At 42.6% G+C, this 24,532-nt stretch overlaps 1 long non-coding RNA gene across 1 annotated transcript in view; it reads left to right on the top strand.

The window, feature by feature from the left end:
- Nucleotides 1–11,072: 11,072 nt before the first annotated feature.
- Nucleotides 11,073–24,532, top strand: part of LOC138681653 (uncharacterized) — a 172,457-nt gene continuing 158,997 nt past the window's right edge. The window contains exons 1-2 of the long non-coding RNA XR_011321951.1: nucleotides 11,073–11,131; nucleotides 22,009–22,169. This is a non-coding gene — a long non-coding RNA (uncharacterized lncRNA). The remainder of the gene's footprint in view (nucleotides 11,132–22,008; nucleotides 22,170–24,532) is intronic.

Genomic DNA, 24,532 nt, shown 5'->3' on the forward strand with positions numbered 1-24,532 from the left:
AGGAAGGAGTCATTGTGTCTGCCATCTCCCCTGATTTGCGGCGAGTGTTGCAAAAATTTCAGGCGAATAAACCTGATCGTTGTCCGGCGGAGAAACTGTTCGTCCCTGATAGGTGGACTAGTAAAGTTATCTCTGAACTTCATTGTTCGGTGTTGGCTGGTCAACTTGGAATCTTTGGTACCAGAGAGTTAGTGGCTAGATCCTTCTGGTGGCCATCTCTGTCACGGGATGTACGTACTTTTGTGCAGTCCTGTGGGATTTGTGCTAGGGCTAAGCCTTGCTGTTCACGTGCCAGTGGGTTGCTTTTGCCCTTGCCGGTCCCAAAGAGGCCTTGGACACATATTTCGATGGATTTCATTTCTGACCTTCCCGTTTCTCAAAAGATGTCAGTCATTTGGGTGGTCTGTGATCGCTTTTCTAAAATGGTCCATCTGGTGCCCTTGGTTAAATTGCCTTCCTCCTCTGATTTGGTGCCTTTGTTCTTCCAGCATGTGGTTCGTTTGCATGGCATTCCTGAGAATATTGTTTCTGACAGAGGTTCCCAGTTTGTTTCAAGGTTTTGGCGAGCCTTTTGTGGTAGGATGGGCATTGACCTATCTTTTTCCTCGGCTTTCCATCCTCAGACTAATGGCCAGACCGAACGAACCAAAAAGACCTTGGAAACATATCTGAGATGTTTTGTTTCTGCAGACCAGGATGATTGGGTGTCCTTTTTGCCGTTGGCTGAGTTCGCCCTTAATATTCGGGCCAGCTCGGCTACCTTGGTCTCTCCATTTTTCTGCAATTCTGGGTTCCATCCTCGTTTCTCTTCAGGACAGGTTGAGTCTTCGGACTGTCCTGGTGTGGATTCTGTGGTGGACAGGTTGCAGCAGATCTGGACTCAGGTAGTGGACAATTTGACCTTGTCCCAGGAGAAGGCTCAACTTTTCGCTAATCGCAGACGCCGTGTGGGTCCCCGACTTCGTGTTGGGGATCTGGTTTGGTTATCTTCTCGTCATATTCCTATGAAGGTTTCCTCTCCTAAATTTAAACCTCGTTTTATTGGTCCGTATAGGATTTCTGAGATTCTCAATCCTGTGTCTTTTCGTCTGACCCTCCCAGACTCCTTTTCCATACATAATGTATTCCATAGGTCGTTGTTGCGGAGATACGTGGCACCTATGGTTCCATCTGTTGAGCCTCCTGCCCCGGTTTTGGTGGAGGGGGAATTGGAGTATATTGTGGAGAAGATTTTGGATTCTCGTGTTTCTAGACGGAAACTCCAGTATCTGGTTAAATGGAAGGGTTATGCTCAGGAAGATAATTCCTGGGTTTTTGCCTCTGATGTCCATGCTCCAGATCTTGTTCGTGCCTTTCATGTGGCTCATCCTGGTCGGCCTGGGGGCTCGGGTGAGGGTTCGGTGACCCCTCCTCAAGGGGGGGTACTGTTGTGAATTCTGTGGCTGAATTCACTCCTGTGGTCACAAGTGGTACTGCAGCTTCTGAGCTTCCTCCCTCAGGTGTTCTGGGGAGCTCGTTGGCTGCTTTGTTATTTAACTCCACCTGATTCTGTCTTCCTTGCTCCTTGTCAATGTTCCAGTGTTGGATCTGAGCTTCTGGATCTTTCCTGTGGCCTGCTGCTCTGCTTAGATAAGTGCTTTTGCTTTTGTTGCTACTTTTTCTGTCCAGCTTGTCTTTTCGTTTTGCTGGAAGCTCTGAGACGCAAAGGGTGTACCGCCGTGCCGTTAGTTCGGCACGGTGGGTCTTTTTGCCCCCTTTGCGTGGTTTTTTGCTTTAGGGTTTTTTGTAGACTGCAAAGTTCTCTTTGCTATCCTCGCTCTATCTAGAATATCGGGCCTCTCTTTGCTGAATCTATTTCATCCCTACGTTTGTCTTTTCATCTTGCTAACAGTCATTATATGTGGGGGGCTGCCTTTTCCTTTGGGGTATTTCTCTGAGGCAAGTCAGGCTTGTTTTTCTTTCTTCAGGCTAGTCAGCTCCTCAGGCTGTGCCGAGTTGCATAGGTAGTGTCAGGCGCAATCCACAGCTGCCTTTAGTTGTGTTTAGGATAGGTTCAGGTATTGCGGTCTACAGAGATTCCACGTCTCAGAGCTCGTTCTATTGTTTTTGGGTTATTGTCAGATCACTGTATGTGCTCTGATTGCTGGCACACTGTGTCACTGGATTGCCTACATAACAGAACATTTTCACAGCACACCTGCAAGCGCAGATGAATCATCTAACCGCTATACAGAATTGAGCGGGATGACAGTGGGTGTACAAATATCTGAACTACCATGCAGCAACGTGCCCCATGGCATATTTACCCATATATTTTATTGAGCACAGGTATTCATTCACCACATGAGTTCAATATCATACCAATTCTTTATTATGCTCAACAGGGAATTAGAGAAATAGACAATGTGTACACCCTAAGGTCAAATGCTGTGTATATCGTTAGGGATAGGAAACCAAGTATAGAACATAAATGACTCCCAATACAAAGCTGGAGTATAGGGAGCTCCAACCAACATGTAGCAAGTCACCTCCAATAGTATGAGAACATACTCGAACATGAAACGTCCCAAATCTTGAGCACCCACAATTCTCCTCTATATAAGAGCCTAGCACACAGAGGGGATCAAACTTCAGTGTATTGCTAAATTCCACAATGGTCAATATACAGAATAGAGCCACCATACCAAGAAAAATGAATGGTCAAAAATAAACATTCCTTATTCTTGGATGGGTATTCACCATACACATAGTGGGAAGCAATTGATCACACAGTAGTACCAGAATACCCCAAAAAGGCGAACCAACATTTTTATATATAAACATAAATACCCTTTATTGATCATACTGAAGAGGTCAGTCACTGGGGCTTATAGTCTTTCATGACCGGGATTCACATTTCCATATGAACCACAATCACATTAAGAAAATTTCCCCTGTGGTACTCAATATGATAAACCCATATACCAAAGAATACAATATTTCTGATTCAGGATTTGATTCTCATAGACCCACAAATGGCAAGAGGCCTATGAAGGATTAAATTTTAAACTGTTCACATAGACAACACTAATGGAAGTTTATAGATTTGTAAGCAAAAAGCTAGCTAATACCTCATACTATACACATCATAACAAATCCATATGGCTAGACGTTAATGATCAAAACGCAACCCCCTATGATGTATAGGTACCACCGACAGGCACCAGAGACTGAGATCACATGGAACAACCTAGAGGAAGTACAGATACAATAACCAAATAACAGATGACTAAAAAGTTGTTCAGCTATGGCCAGTAGTCAAAAAGCATTAGTCCCTCAGGATTGCTTGTAAAATCCTGTGAACAAAAGGTCTTCGTTGAGACCAGATGGAGTTTGACAGTTCAAGTTGAAGATCCATTTTGATTCGCGTCTTAATAGTTCCAAAGTGATGTCTCCACCTCTGATATCAGATTGGACCCTCTCCAGGCCCATAATCCGTGTTCCTTTATATTGAGAGTTATGTACAGAGAAGAAGTGTGAGGCCACAGAGGACAAAGTTTTGCCTCTCTCCAAGTCTTTTTTGGCTGTAGTGATATTTGAGAAATGTTGTTGTGTCCTCCTTCTCAACTCCTGTGTCGTCTGACCAACATAGATCTTCGGACACGGGCAGACCAAGGCGTAGATCAAGTTCCGGGATTTACAATTGAAGTAAGTTCTAGCCGTCATCTGTAACATAGAAGAGACTGGGGTCACTGTCACATCATCAATAATGTAAGGGCAGATGTTACAATTGCCACATGGGAATGTCCCAACCAGTCTGGTCCCTCTATTAAGCCGAGTTGTCTGGCGCTTAAAATGGCTGTGGCTTAGGCAGTCCCTAAGATTCTTGGACCTTCTGGCAACCAAATTTGGTTGTACAGAGATATGTGGTTTGGGCTCACTGCGCAGGATCCCCCAATATTTGGAGAGTATCCCCCGAATCTCCTGCCACTGATTGTTATACGTTGTGATCACTCACAAAGGTTTTGGGGGTCCCTTCATGCGTGGTTGTAATAGTTCCCTTCTATCCATATCTCTTGCTGCAGTGAAAGCCTTTGCAATTACCTGTTTCGGGTAGCCTCTGTCTTTGAAACGATGGGTCAGGTCCTGTGAATGCACACAGAAATCCTCTTGGGTGCTACAATTTCGTTTAATACGGTAGAATTGGCCTTTTGGGATCCCTTTCTTTAGATGCTGTGGGTGGAAACTGGAGAATTGTAAGAGACTATTGGTGGCCGTAGGCTTGCGATATAGAGTTGTATGCACGCACCCGTCTCTGGAGAAGAGTTTGAGATCCAGAAATTCCACTTCCTGCTGTGAAAGATGTGAGGTCAACCGTATATTCCATGGATTTTGATTGAGAGATGTGATGAATCGATGACAATCTTCCAGGGTGCCTGTCCAGAGAAATAGGATATCATCTATATAGCGATACCATTTGATGACATGCATAGAAAACTCCTCCAGACACTACACCCTGGTCGACTCCCACCACCCTAAAAACAAATTTGCATACGAGGGTGCACAACGTGCACCCATCGCGGTACCTCTAGCTTGTCTATAAAAGACCCGGTCAAACACAAAGTAATTTTTGTCAAGTACGAATGACAGTAAATCAAGTAAAAAGGTATCATGTTGTCTGTCACCTGTCGTATTTTGATCCAAAAAATATGCAACTGCTTGTAGCCCCAGATCGTGCCGTATACAGGTATATAAGGACTCAACGTCCAATGTAACAAAAAGCACATCCGCTGGAACCCTCAAGTCTTGTAGATGTTGAATCAAGGATGTAGAATCCTTAACAAAGGAATTCAAAGACATGACAAGAGGCTGTAAAAAAAGTCAATGTAAGAACACGGGCGCTCCAAAAGGCCCCCAATCCCAGATACAATTGGTCTACCTGGTGGTGTCTGTACGGATTTGTGGATTTTCGGGATCAAATAAAAAGTCGGTACTCTTGGATGATGATTGGTCATGAAGTCCCTTTCTCGTTTATTTATGATGTTACCAATAAATGCCGAATCTAATAAACGATCCAACTTGGCCCTGAATATGTCTGAGGGATCCGAAGGAAGAACCTGATAACAATCAGAATTAGACAGCTGACGCTTTACTTCCTCCAGGTATAATTCTGTGGGCCAAATAACTAGGTTACCACCTTTATCAGCTTCCCGAATGATAAAATCCCTGTTTTTGCCAAGATTGATAATGGCCTTCTCCTCAGCCTTACTGAGATTCCTCCCCTTATTATGATCTAATTTAAGGGAGTGTATCTCATCACAAACTGCATTGAAAAAAGTGTGAATGGCTGGAAACAGAGATAAGGAGGGTGTAGCCTGTGAGGGCAACCTACCTGGGAATTTTTTCCTTGACTGTCCTCTATCTCCCTCCTCCAAAAGGTCCAATAGATCTCTAAACACTTGTCGTTCCTCCATATCAGTATTATATTGTGACATGGATCTGGCGGCTAGGGAAGCGGCATGGAATAGCCAGGTGGGCAATATTTTTGGGGATGTCCCTTCTACTTTGACCACTGGTGGCTCCGATGATTCGGATTTCCATATATTGTCTAAAGAATTAATTGGTTTACATAAATCTTTAACCAGAATTTGGTGGAACATAAAGACTCTGGAGGAGTATAAAAAGGTGGGTCTGGTACCCAGAGGATTGAGGGTTCAAATCTTCCCGGCATGGGAAGCGGATATTGATTTTCAAAAGACGTGGGAAAATGGTTTATTAAAATGCTCTAGCATTCTTATAGATTTACTCATTGAACATGATCGAGTTCTATTGTCCGATATTAGAGAAAAGATTAAGACTATTGAAATCAAGCTAGAGAAATTTGATAAAAAGACTTTGGTTGAGCCATTCCAAGATCAGCTCAAAAATATTGTGGAGAAATTTGAAAAGGAGGTTATTGGAGGAAAAAGACACAAATTCAGAAGAGACCAGTTGGACTTTAAAAACGGTCGTGCATAGAGGTGGTCACATAGAGGCAATACAAGGGGGACCAGTGCTAGTGTACCAGCAGACAGGGATTTGGCACCTGAACTAACATCAAGCGATTTTTTATCGTCCGAACAAAGCGAAACCGAAGGCGCAATCGGAGGGGCAGAAGGAGGAGATACTGTAAAAAGGAAACGGAACAAGAATTACAGGATCTGGTCTCCCAAACACAGACGGGAGACACGACAGAACAGGAAGTACTAGGCTCTTCCATCACGCCGATTGGCTCTGCACGTTCTGGTAAGCTTTCTGTCATCAACCTGTCTTCCTACACACTCTCTGCGGTAGAAATTTCGGTACTAGAGAGGGGTCTCTCCTTTTGCCCTATGAATACTATGGATAAATTCACTGTAATTAAGGATGTCTACCTCTTCTGCAGACAGTTGGCGTTTAAACATCTATATCATCAACCATCCATGGTGGATGACCTACCCTTGGAGGAACGACAAGTGTTTAGAGATATATTGGACCTTTTGGAGGAGGGAGATAGAGGACAGTCAAGGAAAAAATTCCCGGGTAGGTTGCCCTCACAGGCTACAACCTCCTTATCTCTGTTTCCAGCCATTCACACTTTTTTCAATGCAGTTTGTGATGAGATACACTCCCTTAAATTAGATCATAATAAGGGGAGGAATCTCAGTAAGGCTGAGGAGAAGGCCATTATCAATCTTGGCAAAAACAGGGATTTTATCATTCGGGAGGCTGATAAAGGTGGTAACCTAGTTATTTGGCCCACAGAATTATACCTGGAGGAAGTAAAGCGTCAGCTGTCTAATTCTGATTGTTATCAGGTTCTTCCTTCGGATCCCTCAGACATATTCAGGGCCAAGTTGGATCGTTTATTAGATTCGGCATTTATTGGTAACATCATAAATAAACGAGAAAGGGACTTCATGACCAATCATCATCCAAGAGTACCGACTTTTTATTTGATCCCGAAAATCCACAAATCCGTACAGACACCACCAGGTAGACCAATTGTATCTGGGATTGGGGGCCTTTTGGAGCGCCCGTGTTCTTACATTGACTTTTTTTACAGCCTCTTGTCATGTCTTTGAATTCCTTTGTTAAGGATTCTACATCCTTGATTCAACATCTACAAGACTTGAGGGTTCCAGCGGATGTGCTTTTTGTTACATTGGACGTTGAGTCCTTATATACCTGTATACGGCACGATCTGGGGCTACAAGCAGTTGCATATTTTTTGGATCAAAATACGACAGGTGACAGACAACATGATACCTTTTTACTTGATTTACTGTCATTCGTACTTGACAAAAATTACTTTGTGTTTGACCGGGTCTTTTATAGACAAGCTAGAGGTACCGCGATGGGTGCACGTTGTGCACCCTCGTATGCAAATTTGTTTTTAGGGTGGTGGGAGTCGACCAGGGTGTAGTGTCTGGAGGAGTTTTCTATGCATGTCATCAAATGGTATCGCTATATAGATGATATCCTATTTCTCTGGACAGGCACCCTGGAAGATTGTCATCGATTCATCACCTCTCTCAATCAAAATCCATGGAATATACGGTTGACCTCACATCTTTCACAGCAGGAAGTGGAATTTCTGGATCTCAAACTCTTCTCCAGAGACGGGTGCGTGCATACAACTCTATATCGCAAGCCTACGGCCACCAATAGTCTCTTACAATTCTCCAGTTTCCACCCACAGCATCTAAAGAAAGGGATCCCAAAAGGCCAATTCTACCGTATTAAACGAAATTGTAGCACCCAAGAGGATTTCCGTGTGCATTCACAGGACCTGACCCATCGTTTCAAAGACAGAGGCTACCCGAAACAGGTAATTGCAAAGGCTTTCACTGCAGAAAGAGATATGGATAGAAGGGAACTATTACAACCACGCATGAAGGGACCCCCAAAACCTTTGTGAGTGATCACAACGTATAACAATCAGTGGCAGGAGATTCGGGGGATACTCTCCAAATATTGGGGGATCCTGCGCAGTGAGCCCAAACCACATATCTCTGTACAACCAAATTTGGTTGCCAGAAGGTCCAAGAATCTTAGGGACTGCCTAAGCCACAGCCATTTTAAGCGCCAGACAACTCGGCTTAATAGAGGGACCAGACTGGTTGGGACATTCCCATGTGGCAATTGTAACATCTGCCCTTACATTATTGATGATGTGACAGTGACCCCAGTCTCTTCTATGTTACAGATGACGGCTAGAACTTACTTCAATTGTAAATCCCGGAACTTGATCTACGCCTTGGTCTGCCCGTGTCCGAAGATCTATGTTGGTCAGACGACACAGGAGTTGAGAAGGAGGACACAACAACATTTCTCAAATATCACTACAGCCAAAAAAGACTTGGAGAGAGGCAAAACTTTGTCCTCTGTGGCCTCACACTTCTTCTCTGTACATAACTCTCAATATAAAGGAACACGGATTATGGGCCTGGAGAGGGTCCAATCTGATATCAGAGGTGGAGACATCACTTTGGAACTATTAAGACGCGAATCAAAATGGATCTTCAACTTGAACGGTCAAACTCCATCTGGTCTCAACGAAGACCTTTTGTTCACAGGATTTTACAAGCAATCCTAAGGGACTAATGCTTTTTGACTACTGGCCATAGCTGAACAACTTTTTAGTCATCTGTAATTTGGTTATTGTATCTGTACTTCCTCTAGGTTGTTCCATGTGATCTCAGTCTCTGGTGACTAGTCACTTGTCACGGTACTATCTCCGGAGTTATTGACAACAGTTTGACTTTTGTTTTTTGAAGCGCCTTTAAAGCCTGTCGGTGGTACCTATACATCATAGGGGGTTGCGTTTTGATCATTAACGTCTAGCCATATGGATTTGTTATGATGTGTATAGTATGAGGTATTAGCTAGCTTTTTGCTTACAAATCTATAAACTTCCATTAGTGTTGTCTATGTGAACAGTTTAAAATTTAATCCTTCATAGGCCTCTTGCCATTTGTGGGTCTATGAGAATCAAATCCTGAATCAGAAATATTGTATTCTTTGGTATATGGGTTTACCATATCGAGTACCACAGGGGAAATTTTCTTAATGTGATTGTGGTTCATATGGAAATGTGAATCCCGGTCATGAAAGACTATAAGCCCCAGTGACTGACCTCTTCAGTATGATCAATAAAGGGTATTTATGTTTATATATAAAAATGTCGGTTCGCCTTTTTGGGGTATTCTGGTACTCCTGTGTGATCAATTGCTTCCCACTATGTGTATGGTGAATACCCATCCAAGAATAAGGAATGTTTATTTTTGACCATTCATTTTTCTTGGTATGGTGGCTCTATTCTGTATATTGACCATTGTGGAATTTAGCAATACACTGAAGTTTGATCCCCTCTGTGTGCTAGGCTCTTATATAGAGGAGAATTGTGGGTGCTCAAGATTTGGGACGTTTCATGTTTGAGTATGTTCTCATACTATTGGAGGTGACTTGCTACATGTTGGTTGGAGCTCCCTATACTCCAACTTTGTATTGGGAGTCATTTATGTTCTACTAGATGGCAGCCCGATTCTAAAGAATCGGGAGTCTAGAATCCATATATACTTTATTTATTCAAATGTAAGAATAATACAATTAATAAATAATAGTAAGAAAGAACAAAAAATGGCTGCACTCACCAGCTCTTGACAATTCTTGTTATTTAAGGTACAGTTACACAGGATCCATGAACATGCTTATGAGGGGAGGGATGAAAGACATCAGACGACAACTTTGCGTGTTGTGGCAAATGCCACAACAACGGTTCTTTGCTTAAGAACAATAATGTAAATAATAAATAATATGTATCAATAACTATGTATATTGGTATGTTCTATGACATTTTAAAATATTTCATTATTATGTGGAAAGGCTCTTAGTACCCATACTGGCGCATACTTGTGTGCCCATCAGGTATTTTCACAGTAATTTTACATCTGATGGGTTGGTATGAAACGTTTTTAATCATCTCTTGGGCTTAGCTAAGCCTTCATTTTAAATAATTCTAATAGGTACAACAGAAATAAAAGCCTTTTTGTGTACCCAAATTTTTTGTGTTTATTTTTACAGAAGTGTAAAATTTAAGAAATCAACGTTCATAGTACACCGATGGGCTAATATAAGCATGCCCATCAACCACATCACGGTAGCCTTTGAACTGATGGGTCCTAACTAACTGATTCCTATTTCTTAATACTCAGACCTCTTTCACATCTGCATGTTTCTGATATTTGCAGAAGTAATGTTAAAAACAATACAACTTCCACACTTGGCACCAAAGAACTGACCTACAACACACTTTCAGCAAGTGCCATGCAATGTAGATGAAGCTTGGAGTTAACTTGCAGTAAATGCAGCAAACGCGGCTTCGGCAATTGCATTAAATGCAGCCACAACAAAAACACTGGTAAGTGGAGATTTTGTGGCGAAAACAGCAGAAACCACATGTGCCGCACCTGCCGCAAGTGAAGTACAAATTCCGTATACATTGCATGCAACTTACAGCAAGAGTGGCGTGGGTCAGCCCTTAGGCAGGAAGTGCAGAAATAGCCTTTTTTCCACCATAAATTCTCCAAATAGCAGAAAAATGTTGATGTGAAAGCAAAATCTCTATTCTTTCCCTATCTATCTAAAAATGTACCTATCTATATATCTATTTCTATGTACAGAACACACCTGAAGATAGAGATGTGTGTGAACAGCCATCCCACCCGTCTCTTACCTGTTCACAAAAACCTCACCCTTTTTAAAAACAAAATGAAATCTCTCAGCAGCTATACTGCTGGAGCTTCAAATACAGGTTCCTATCACCAAATACAGGCATTTAAAGGATACACATCTTACATCTTGTACTTAATGTGTGTTCTACTTACCTATAAAAATATGTATTGATATATCATATTTCTAAATTTATGTAGATATGATATAGAGTTATTAACCCTATATGCTAATGAGTACGTATGTTATATACGTATTTCCTACATAAGTACTTAAAATCTATATGTCTATGGCTACACTAATTTTTTTTTATTTATTTTTTTTTCCTTATCTCTACACATAGAATTTGCCTATTGCTGTCTATGTTATTAGAAAAACTGAATAATGAAAAAAAAGAAAAGTAAGTTTAAACTAAAATATTTTTGTACACAATATTACGTGTGAAGACTTTAGTACTATCAGCCAATAATTGTCCTTGAAGTGGTGTATTAACCACTTTAACCCTCACATTGCAACATTGCTTCACCCTGGAAAAAGCAACATACAATTGACCATGGGCAAAAGCAGGTTCTGGTAGATAAATGCCAACTCGATGGAGGGTCTGGCCTTGAGATTTATTTATGGTCATTGCAAATGCGGGCTTGATGGGAAATTGTCTCCGTCTTAATTTAAAAGGTAATCCAGTCTCTGATGGACACAAATCAATTCGTGGAATGAATACCACATTTCCTGCTGCTGACCCACTAATTACTTTAGCCAGTATGATATTGGCATGTAAGGCAGTGACAATGAGCCGCGTACCATTGCAGAGACCTTTGTTCGTGTTCACATTACGTAATAACATGACAATGGTGCCAATTTTAAGTTTCAGCCGATGTGAAGGCATACCAGTTGGTGTTAGTGAATTCAAAAACTCAAGTGGGTATTGATCGAGGTCATCAGCTTCATCAGGATCGATGGAATCATCACTGATATTTTCAGTATAGTCACCTGTCAATAAATCCATGACTTGGGAATTGACTTTCTCAACGTCCTCATTTTTTGGACATAAAATTGCATGAGATGCAACTGTATTAATACTTTCGGTGTCATTCACATCAATACAAAGATTATCTCCAAAAATTTCAATTATTAAAGAGCCAGTACATACCATGTCTGGAGGAATTTCAATTACATCATCTCCAAGGTTATGTTCATTAGATAGTTCACCATTTCCCAGTTGAAGCAACCAACTGCTGTAGTGAGGATCAATGGAGCGCATGTTGTTAATAAGTGGCAGGCGAGTAAAATGTTGCCAGTGTTGTGAATATTTTATACAGCTCTCTACAACATCAGTTCTTGTCACATGAGGGATGACAGGAAGACATTGTCTAAAGTCGCCTCCAAAAACAATCACTTTACCTCCAAACGGTGTTTTTTCTTTGTGAGCTACATTTGTTGTCATGACATCACGTAAAACTCTATCAATGACATGCAATGCATATTTGGATAGCATTGTGCACTCATCAATAATAAAAAGTTTAGTGCTGTGCAAATCTTTTGCTGCATCGGTATCATTCTTAATCCTGGAAACAGATGTTTCATTCACAGGAATTGGAATCCCATAAAGAGAATCAATGGTTCGTCCACCTTGTAGCAAGTTGGCGGCAATTCCAGTAGTGGCAGCAGGTGACACAATGTCTCCTTGTCCTCTTAGCTGATGTAGGAGTAGATGATATAGGTACGTTTTTCCGCTGCCACCAGGACCATCAAGGAAAAAACACTTTGCTGTAGAATTAGTGTCTTCTAAAGCTTGAGTGATAGCATCAAAAGCAAAAAGTTGGTCCTCATTTAGAGTAGCTTTCATTTCAGCAGCTGCTGATAACTCATAATCTTTATCATACTGTGGAAGGAGGTGTTGTTTCTTGACTGGACGTGGCAAATTAAAATCAATATAAGTTTTGCCATGAGATTTAAGAACATGTTGGACATCTGTCATAGCATAGCCTTCACAATTGACACACTACAGAGTGTCGGAGTGGTATGCATGGCAGTAGTCTTCTACAAAGTGTTCCTTAAATTCATCCCATAAGTCCCGAGGTTTAGCTGGAGGACCAAAAATACAAATGTAGGCAAACATGTCACGTAGCTCTGCTGGCATGTTGAGAATACTGGCATCAAGTAATGTACAGTGGGGCAAAAAAGTATTTAGTCAGTCAGCAATAGTGCAAGTTCCACCACTTAAAAAGATGAGAGGCGTCTGTAATTTACATCATAGGTAGACCTCAACTATGGGAGACAAACTGAGAAAAAAAAAATCCAGAAAATCACATTGTCTGTTTTTTTAACATTTTATTTGCATATTATGGTGGAAAATAAGTATTTGGTCAGAAACAAAATTTCATCTCAATACTTTGTAATATATCCTTTGTTGGCAATGACAGAGGTCAAACGTTTTCTGTAAGTCTTCACAAGGTTGCCGCACACTGTTGTTGGTATGTTGGCCCATTCCTCCATGCAGATCTCCTCTAGAGCAGTGATGTTTTTGGCTTTTCGCTTGGCAACACGGACTTTCAACTCCCTCCAAAGGTTTTCTATAGGGTTGAGATCTGGAGACTGGCTAGGCCACTCCAGGACCTTGAAATGCTTCTTACGAAGCCACTCCTTCGTTGCCCTGGCGGTGTGCTTTGGATCATTGTCATGTTGAAAGACCCAGCCACGTTTCATCTTCAATGCCCTTGCTGATGGAAGGAGGTTTGCACTCAAAATCTCACGATACATGGCCCCATTCATTCTTTCATGTACCCGGATCAGTCGTCCTGGCCCCTTTGCAGAGAAACAGCCCCAAAGCATGATGTTTCCACCACCATGCTTTACAGTAGGTATGGTGTTTGATGGATGCAACACAGTATTCTTTTTCCTCCAAACACGACAAGTTGTGTTTCTACCAAACAGTTCCAGTTTGGTTTCATCAGACCATAGGACATTCTCCCAAAACTCCTTTGGATCATCCAAATGCTCTCTAGCAAACTTCTGACGGGCCCGGACATGTACTGGCTTAAGCAGTGGGACACGTCTGGCACTGCAGGATCTGAGTCCATGGTGGCATAGTGTGTTACTTATGGTAGGCCTTGTTACATTGGTCCCAGTTCTCTGCAGTTCATTCACTAGGTCCCCCCGCGTGGTTCTGGGATTTTTGCTCACCGTTCTTGTGATCATTCTGACCCCACGGGGTGGGATTTTGCGTGGAGCCCAGATTGAGGGAGATTGACCAAATACTTATTTTCCACCATAATATGCAAATAAAATGTTAAAAAAAACAGACAATGTGATTTTCTGGATTTTTTTTTCTCAGTTTGTCTCCCATACTTGAGGTCTACCTATGATGTAAATTACAGACGCCTCTCATCTTTTTAAGTGGTGGAACTTGCACTATTGCTGACTGACAAAATACTTTTTTGCCCCACTGTATTTCTCCACAGACTATCATCAAATAGTAAGCCAAGAGCTAATGCCGCATCTTTGAAGGTTTCATGTGTGACTCCGTGTACAGTTTTTATGCTGTCAAAACTGGTTGCACCTTTGACATGTAACAATAACAATCTTAAATAGTAGCGTTTTTGGTCTTTCACACTGACAGTATACATTCGTCCAATCACAGAACCACCTGCTCGCTTTCTAACTTCCCAAGAACCTTCTTTCCAAACATAGTTTTCGGGAATTTCACGGTATAAATAAATATGAGCATGATGGTCGTTCTGATTAAGCTTGAAGTAGGCCATAAGTGTAGAATTTTGATGGAGCTTTTGTTTGATGTTTCCAATAGAGTCATCCTCATGAAAATAGAGTGGCTGAGAATGCGGTAGATGTACAGCAAGGCGAATGATGCTATGAGATTGTTTATGCATTGGATATGAGAATATTCGCCAAGCTGCCTCTGGTGCACTGACATATCTTGAATCCATGAATTGGTGTGTTTCATCATGTTTGATGTTAGTCTGGCAGATTTCAAGATTGGCTTTATCATGTCCTTTGTAGACGTATTTAAATAAATATTTCACAGCCTGAATGGAACCACAAACTTCGACATTTATATGGCACTTGTATTTTAATAGCAGGAACGGATTATATGGAACCACCCACGAATTATCAATCATGTTAGAATGGTGTTGAAAAGATGGGCCAAAGTGTCTGCGGTAAGTAGGATAGGCGTCCTTAGCTATGATGGTTCTTGGTTGCAAATCTTTAGGGAAACCTTTTTTACACTTCCCCAGATCCATACAGGGAGAATTTGGGTTGTGTTCTCCACACGGACCATGAACCATATGTTGGAGAACAATTTTATGGAGCTGAGGGTAGTGGGTAGGATTGGGAATTTCAGCCCACACTGTATTGTCTATGTCCTCCTCAGTCCTTAATTTGGAGTTGCTGTCCAGAATAATCAAAATGTGAGCGTGTGGAAGGCCACGTTTTTGAAATTCAATTACATGAACCATAGCGCAAACTTTCCCAAATAATCCATTGTTAATGTCTTTTGCTTCCAGTTTTATTTTGAAAACACGTGCCACCAAATCAGGTCTATGTTCCACACGCTGCCAAGGTTCCAAATTCTCAGTAATCTCATTCCATTTCGGATTACAGGTCATGGTGATGAATAGATCAGGACGACCATATTTAGTCACAATAGCCATGGCATCCTGGTACCGCTGCTGCATATTCCTGGGACTGCCTTCAAACGAAGATGGTAAAATGACCGTTTTTCCAATGGGGATGCCCTTCTCAATGGATTTTTTCTGGAGATGTTCCTGGAGTACACAATAATCCTCTACTTTCAAATCCTTTTGGTGTTGACGGATATAATTTAAGCGATTTGCCTCGATTTTCACATAAGCATCCACTAAGTACTGCTGAGTGAGTTTGCCACCATTCAGGAGTGGATTAAACTGATTACGGACAGACAGCACATAGCAGTAATATTGCAGTTGTGTAACTCTGTGTGGACTTTGCCCTTGTTGCTTGAGGCCATCATGCCAGCCCTGGTCTCCGTAAGGGAAAAATAAAGGATAGAGTAAAGCATCTAAATTACTGTGTAGAATGCTGACCTGTTGTGTTCTTGGCGCCAAAGGATTTTTGGGGTCCGGTTGTAAATGTATTAAAATATCACGATTAAATGGTGGCTCTCCATTGTCATTTTCAAATACGACAGCAACTTCATTGACAGTTGGATTATTATATCGGCGAGGGTCTTGATTCCGATCTTGTTTAAGGGCCATGATGATATTTGGCATGAGAGTGCCATTAGCTTCAGCTTTAAGATGTTCTTCATGTTCCACATCTCGTAACATTTTGTAGGCAGCAACAAAGGGATTCACATTGTCTAACTGAAGAGCAATTATACTCATCAAAGTGGGATGACATTTTTGATTTTGTTCACAGTTTAAACGTTGTTCATTCGCGGTAGCGGTATCCAAAATATACAGTTGGGCATAAGCTGGAACTTGATCATCACTGGCATGTAGAGTTCCAGTACGATGATATATTTGTCCATGTATACGGAAACAGTAAGGGCCATGTCCAGGTGGAGGGGATATATTGGCACCCATGGAGGCGAAAGCAAATGAGCTGTTAATACTACGAATATTTTCCATGAGATTCTTACTGAACTCACTCTCCCCTGTCAGCAATCGTTTAAAGACCTCGGGATATTGGGGTATAGGTATATGCACTTTACTCTTGTGACAACACAGAGTAAAATTTTTATCTGCTGGTATCTCAGCATTAAAATGTAATGCTTGACAATGTTCACATAAATAGTTCATAGGACCACAGGAGTGTTCTACTATGGTACTGTCATCATTAGTAAAACCTGTAGGATGTTGAGGTACAGGTTGTGATAACGGAGCATTGGAATGTTTCTGTAAGCCAACATATATAAAGCGTGGACCTGGTAGAGGATCTTCACTGTCCACAGATTCAATCACTGAGGAGTTGGAAGGTGTATCGTGGTCAGAGTTTATTAATATGGAGGTGCAAGCGTTTTTTTTGCGCCATTCACGGCGTGCACCAGCTGCATTTGGTAATGGTTTGTTTGTTGCCTTAGAAGAGTCAGGTGTGAAGCATGTCTTATAAGCAGACTTAACAGTGTGCAGGCGACGGCGTTTATCATTTGGAGTGTAAGTAGGACAGTGTTTGCGCTTACGTGCAGATTTACCAACAGTTAAAGGAGCTTCAAGCTGCACACATTCTATGAATGGAGACAAAGAAGCTGTATTGTGGGCAGAATCTATGACTGAGGACGTGGAAATATTATGTTTGCAACGTTGAGAGCGTGCAGCAGCAGCTTTATTACTTAATCGATTAGTTTTGTCCTCAAAAGACTCATTAGTAATGCGTTTATTGCAAGCAGCATTAACAGTGTCCAGGCGCTTATGTCTGTCCTCTGTAGTCTCGTTAGCACGCTGTTTGTGCTTACGTGCGGCATCCGCGGCTTTTCGCTCAGCGTCATTGGTATACTTATTATCAGACCTGATGTTACGTGCGCCATCAGCAGCTTTGGGCTCTGTGTCATTAGTATACTTAACAGTGTCCAGGCGCTTGCATCTCTCCTCTGTACTCTTGTTAGCACGCTGTTTGCGCTTACGTGCGGCATCGGCGGCTTTTCGCTCTGCATCATTACCATACTTTATATCAGACCTGATCTTACGTGCGCCATCAGCAGCTTTGGACTCTGTGTCATTAGTATACTTAACAGTATCCAGGCACTTGCATCTATCCTCTGTACTCTTGTTAACACGCTGTTTGCGCTTACGTACGGCATCGGCGGCTTTTCGCTCTGCATCATTACCATACTTTATATCAGACCTGATCTTACGTGCGCCATCATAACCTTTGGACTCTGTGTCATTAGTATACTTAACAGTGTCCATGCGCTTGCATCTACCCTCTGTACTCTTGTTAGCACGCTGTTTGCGCTTACATGCGGCATCGGCGTCTTTTTGCTCTGCATTATTAGTATACTTTCTATCAGACCTAATCTTACGTGCACCATCAGCAGCTTTGGGCTCTGTGTCATTAGTATCCTTACTATTAGAGCTCATGTTGGCTAAGCTAAACAGCTTTAAGCGTGGTGGTGGCAAACAACAGGTTAATAAGAGGCAGTGTCAGGTAGTAGAAAAATAGCCAGTTAATAATAGGCAATAGTTCTTTGCAGGAATGCAGATATTAATAAATAGGCAGTTTATATTGCAGAGAAATTGATGGGCAATAATGGACAATGTCCTTATGTGGCAAATAATAGAGCAATATACCCAATGTGGCAAAGAAGAGGTTAATAAACGGCAGTCTCTCAGTATAACAGTCAGTGAATAATAGGCAGTATATGGAGAAAACACCAAACAAAAGTTCAAAATTGGTGTGAAAATGTCACTGAACCACTTCACAACTAAATATATATAGTTTTGGTAAATGGTATTATCATTTTTTTGACGAAATTCGGCAGGAGCTTGAAGAGCAACGTCACTGGGCCCGCCTCCACGCAGTAGAAACTTGCTGAGGTAAAAATTCAAAAATCACACCAAAATGGCGGGCGGAGTGTGTCACAGTACGGCACGTTTCTGATTGGTCGCTCGCAGCAGGCGGCAACCAATCAGACACTGGACACTGTTGATGTCACTTATCTCCGGACATTAGCTCCGGACATTAGCTCCGGACATTAGCTCCGGACATTATCTCCGCACATTAGCTCCGGACATTAGCTCCGGACAAAGCCACGGAAGTTGGCACAAATTGCAGGAAGTAGTATTCTAGGCAATTAATCTCCGGACATTAGCTCCGGACATTAGCTCCGGACAAAGCCACGGAAGTTGGCACAAATTGCAGGAAGTAGTATTCTAGGCAATTATATATTAGATACTTGGTTTCCTATCCCTAACGATATACAGGTCCTTCTCAAAAAATTAGCATATAGTGTTAAATTTCATTATTTACCATAATGTAATGATTACAATTAAACTTTCATATATTATAGATTCATTATCCACCAACTGAAATTTGTCAGGTCTTTTATTGTTTTAATACTGATGATTTTGGCATACAACTCCTGATAACCCAAAAAACCTGTCTCAATAAATTAGCATATTTCACCCATCCAATCAAATAAAAGTGTTTTTTAATAACAAACAAAAAAACCATCAAATAATAATGTTCAGTTATGCACTCAATACTTGGTCGGGAATCCTTTGGCAGAAATGACTGCTTCAATGCGGCGTGGCATGGAGGCAATCAGCCTGTGACACTGCTGAGATGTTATGGAGGCCCAGGATGCTTCAATAGCGGCCTTAAGCTCATCCAGAGTGTTGGGTCTTGCGTCTCTCAACTTTCTCTTCACAATATCCCACAGATTCTCTATGGGGTTCAGGTCAGGAGAGTTGGCAGGCCAATTGAGCACAGTAATACCATGGTCAGTAAACCATTTACCAGTGGTTTTGGCACTGTGAGCAGGTGCCAGGTCGTGCTGAAAAATGAAATCTTCATCTCCATAAAGCATTTCAGCCGATGGAAGCATGAAGTGCTCCAAAATCTCCTGATAGCTAGCTGCATTGACCCTGCCCTTGATGAAACACAGTGGACCAACACCAGCAGCTGACATGGCACCCCACACCATCACTGACTGTGGGTACTTGACACTGGACTTCAGGCATTTTGGCATTTCCTTCTCCCCAGTCTTCCTCCAGACTCTGGCACCTTGATTTCCGAATGACATGCAAAATTTGCTTTCATCAGAAAAAAGTACTTGGGACCACTTAGCAACAGTCCAGTGCTGCTTCTCTGTAGCCCATTTCGGCACCTGTAGCCCATTTCCTGCACACGCCTGTGCACGGTGGCTCTGGATGTTTCCACACCAGACTCAGTCCACTGCTTCCTCAGGTTCCCCAAGGTCTGGAATCGGTCCTTCTCCACAATCTTCCTCAGGGTCCGGTCTCCTCTTCTCGTTGTACAGCGTTTTCTGCCACATTGTTTCCTTCCAACAGACTTACCATTGAGGTGCCTTGATACAGCACTCTGGGAACAGCCTATTTGTTGAGAAATTTCTTTCTGGGTCTTACCCTCTTGCTTGAGGGTGTCAATGATGGCCTTCTTGACATCTGTCAGGTCGCTAGTCTTACCCATGATGGGGGTTTTGAGTAATGAACCAGGCAGGGAGTTTATAAAAGCCTCAGGTATCTTTTGCATGTGTTTAGAGTTAATTAGTTGATTCAGAAGATTAGGGTAATAGGTCATTTAGAGAACCTTTTCTTGATATGCTAATTTATTGAGACAGGTTTTTTGGGTTATCAGGAGTTGTATGCCAAAATCATCAGTATTAAAACAATAAAAGACGTGACAAATTTCAGTTGGTGGATAATGAATCTATAATATATGAAAGTTTAATTGTAATCATTACATTATGGTAAATAATGAAATTTAACACTATATGCTAATTTTTTGAGAAGGACCTGTACACAGCATTTGACCTTAGGGTGTACACATTGTCTATTTCTCTAATTCCCTGTTGAGCATAATAAAGAATTGGTATGATATTGAACTCATGTGGTGAATGAATACCTGTGCTCAATAAAATATATGGGTAAATATGCCATGGGGCACGTCGCTGCATGGTAGTTCAGATATTTGTGCACCCACTGTTATCCCGCTCAATTCTGTATAGTGGTTAGATGATTCATCTGCGCTTGCAGGTGTGCTGTGAAAATGTTCATTCATATGAAGTGCCCATGTGCTTAAAATTCTCAGTATGTGTGCGCGGGTGGTCACGTGGACATGGTGTGTTCACAATTAGTTTATCTTAACCACAAATATGGCGAGTGGTCTAGGTATGATATCCTGGCCGGGACGTAGCGCAGTGGGAAAACCCTCATGCGCTCATGCACTCATTAATACTCCGCTTAACACTGGCACATGGTGTAGCGGATAGAATATCAGCCTGCAGTCCTTATGTGGTAGTGAGGACACATATGCATGTGAAATATTTAGTGGACTTGTGGGTTTAAAATATGGGGTGCCTGTGAGCACAGATATTTGTATATATTTTTGTATTTATACGGCATTGCCGACTGGCATTGTGCTTGCATTCCCTTCTTGAATCGGCCCTGACAAGGTCGAGTTCTAGTGGAATTGTGCTACACGCTCATGGTAACTTAGCCAGGACTCAGCACAGTTGTGTGCGAGCGGTAATGTAGATGAGACAAGCGTCGGTGTCCCTGTAACAACCTGGCTCAAATTATGATGTCATTAAGTGGGCGGTGTGTTGCTAGACGCCCATAGCATCCCGGCCAGGACGCAGCGCAGGGGGGACGCCCTCATGCGCATGCGCTGTCAGTATTCATCGCACGCCAGGAAGGACTATTCAGCGCCGGCTTCTTCCACGCCGCCTTCGGTAAGCAGCTCAGCTGCCGCCTGTTTGCATATGATTGCTGTATATAAAAGGACACAAACTACCATCAGGAGACACCCCTGACGAAGCCACTGTGTGTGTGGCGACACGCGTCGGGTCAGCTTACCTCCTGTTTCCCACTCCCCAGGTGGCTCTGTGTGCGCTCTGCAGCTTTGGGTGTTACTACGATATTTCTGATCTCTACATGACAATTGAGGCCTGATGGCCATGGTATCGTATTAGCAGGTGTTATCTGGTATCAGCAAGCATTTTATAGTGAGGTACCGTGTACCTCTGACATATAGTATCCTATCGGTCTACTGATATTTCTAGGGTTTCTAGAACTAGTGCCCCATTATACTATTTATGTACTACCTCATTTTGCTATATATGCTTGTACTTTATCACCTGATTGGCTCTCGCTTGCTGGCATGGTTACCCATTACTTTAGGTGGTTTTTCATAAGATTATATGGTCTCTCAGATTTATCAGTGCTGCTACGTTGTTATGTAATTTCTTAGGTATTATTTCATATTTTCTCAAGGCGCATAGTACTGTTCACATAGACATCACATTTATATATGTTTAGACTACACAATAAGTTGTGGTTTTTCTATATGTAACATTGTACATACTGGGGAGTCGGTATTCAGGGGTTTTGGCCCTATTATAGGCCTAGTGTTATATTTGTAGGTCACTTGGATGACCGATTTTAAATGTTTTTAAAGTTTGTGTTCTGTGGTTTTCTTGTGTCTATATGTGTATGAAATAATAATAAAAATTATATATCTTTAACTTGATCCTTGTCTGAGGTGATCCCCTTTTATGGTCTATTGCTTTTCTCTCTTTTTTGTATATCACCTCTGAAGCCTGAAACGCAGATTCCGGAGGCCAGATGCAGCGTGTCGGTCCCTCTGCTGCCGCACCTTTCAAGATGGCAGACCTGGCGTTGTTCGGTGGTACGGTGAACGGAGCGCGGGGATCCCAGGTGACGAAGCTGCCTCCGCTGGAGAGGACTCCAGGTCCAGAGGTGAGACGCTGAATGCAGGTCCCTTCGCCGCTGTCAGTAATTAGAGGGTGACTCCCGATTCAGCATTTTTCTCAAGAGCTCCGGCGGGGACCCGGACAGCAAGAGGCGAGGTGAATCTCCAGGCGGTGAAAGGGCTCCTGAGCAGTCCAGCACTCGGATGTAAAACGATGGCCCCTGTGTTGTTCAGTCCTCAGATCCTCTGCCACAGGGAGAGTACGGAATGTCCGTAGATCCAATTTCAAGATGACAGGTCCCACTTGCTCTCGTCAGGCAGGGAAGGTGTCTTCTTTGAAAACTTTAGAAATATGTTCACTAGGAAGCTGTGATTGGTATCACATTGAAGCCTGTCGCATGGGCAGATAGATAATACCCAAACGTCCTCTTTTATGCCTCAAATAACGCTTTTATATAACTTTTTAAGGGGATCTAGGTGAGAGCTCCTGCGACCTCACATGTTCAGAGCAAGGCCTCCTGCCCTCTCTCACTCATTTTTGATCAGAGCCTGAATGTTTCATTTAAGGGAAATGCTCTGTTTTCTCTCATTACGTCCTGCACTGTTTTGTCGGGGCGAGGGTCCATCACCTCCATAGTGAATCTTAGTGCTTTAAACAAACTATCTACCACTTCTAGAGGAAAACAGTGGCACCCCCCCATTCCATCATCCGAGGATGAGGAACAATCTGATACATCCGAGTCTTTTCTCGCGGAGCTAGAGGACCCAGACTGGGGGTACTTGGTGGTTTTCTGCTCTGACCTTATCCCCCTGTGTGAGGGATCTAAAGGCACTTTTGACCTCCAATTTGATCACTGATCTTAGCTCAGAGGTGAAGTCTGGGGTTTCTTCACATAGCACTTGTCCTATGCAGGAATGGCATAGTCGCTTGTCCCAGGTGACTGGTAATTCTTTATTACACATGGGTATCATCTGTGCTTGGATTTTCCCAATCTCTTCCTTCACCAAATGATGAAAGAAGAGAAGGGAACCCCAATTACAAGGTGAACTTTAACGAAAAACACTCACCAATCAGACGCGGCCGTGGGTACTGATTCTGGAGGAGGAATAGGATCCAATACAGGGCTTTTGGAGGATGGAGTTTTGTCCATCATGCCGGACTTTCTGCTGTGCTGAGTGTAATGGCTGCTGAAACGTCCGCTCCGCTTGCCTGCAGAAGCATGTCTCTTAGGTTGCTGCCGCTGTGGTGGCTGCTGCTGCGGTTCGCTGTCCTCCATCATGCTGGGGACCGCTTGCAGCGTCTCCATCTTTTCCCCTTTTTAAATCTGCCATCCAGATTCCTCAGCCCTACTTCCGTTCTGCCCTGGAAGTACCTCATCTGTACGGACCTCCCTGGCCGCGTCATCAGTAGACGCTTCAGCATGTCTCTGTGCGTGTGCCGGCCGGAAGCCTGGCACCCAGATCTGGTGCGGCTATGCTCCCCATGCTCACCCTACAAGACCCCTCAGTCCCAGCAGTGGCGACTTCAGGGCACCGTGGCAGGGGCCTCCCCACTGCCTGAACCGGACTTGGTCGGGCCTGGACCATCTTCATCCAGATCTTCATTCGAGGTACCACCAAACTGAATGTTCCCCATTAGAGACAGGAAACCAACTGATACAAGGGAGAGGTAGCGCCCTTTTATCTGTAGGTTTCCTGTCCCTGAAGGGCCGATCCCCTCTCTCCGTGGTGCTGTCCTGGGGGAAGGAGAAACATATGATTTCTGCTGTTCTACAATCCCCGAAATTTCCTACAAACACTTAGGCTGTGTGCACAAGATGCAGATTTGGTGCAGAATTTTCTGCATAAAATCTGCACTAAATCTGCATCTCCTGGCAGAATCCGCAGGTGCGTTTTTTATGCATTTTTTGTGCGTTTTTGATGCGTTTTTTTGTGCACAAAATGGATTTCTATTATGGAGGGGTGCAGAAACGCTGCAGAACTGCACAAAAGAAGTGACATGCACTTCTTTGAAATCTGCAGCGTTTCTGCGCAGATTTTTCTGCACCATGTGCACAGCTTTTTTTTTTCACATTGATTTACATTGTACTGTAAATCACAGTGCAGTTCTGCAGGGTTTCTGCTGCAGAAAAATCTGCTGCAGTTCTGCACTAAATCTGCATCGTGTGCACATACCCTTAATCTAAACCATATCTTTAAGAAATTTAAGTCTAAATTACCACTTTGTGGGAGATGGTCATGGCTAGATATGTATTTAAAACTCACTCCATTCTTAAATTGCTTTCTAAAATGTATATCCACTGAATCTCCCCAACAATATTTTTTAAACCTACTTAGTTACTTCTTGGGAAAAGGAGTTAAAAAAAACCTTCACTGACAATGAAGTAAAACCTATCTTACAAAACTCTCA

Source organism: Ranitomeya imitator, chromosome 5 (assembly GCF_032444005.1).
Source record: "Ranitomeya imitator isolate aRanImi1 chromosome 5, aRanImi1.pri, whole genome shotgun sequence".
NCBI lineage: Eukaryota > Metazoa > Chordata > Amphibia > Anura > Dendrobatidae > Ranitomeya > Ranitomeya imitator.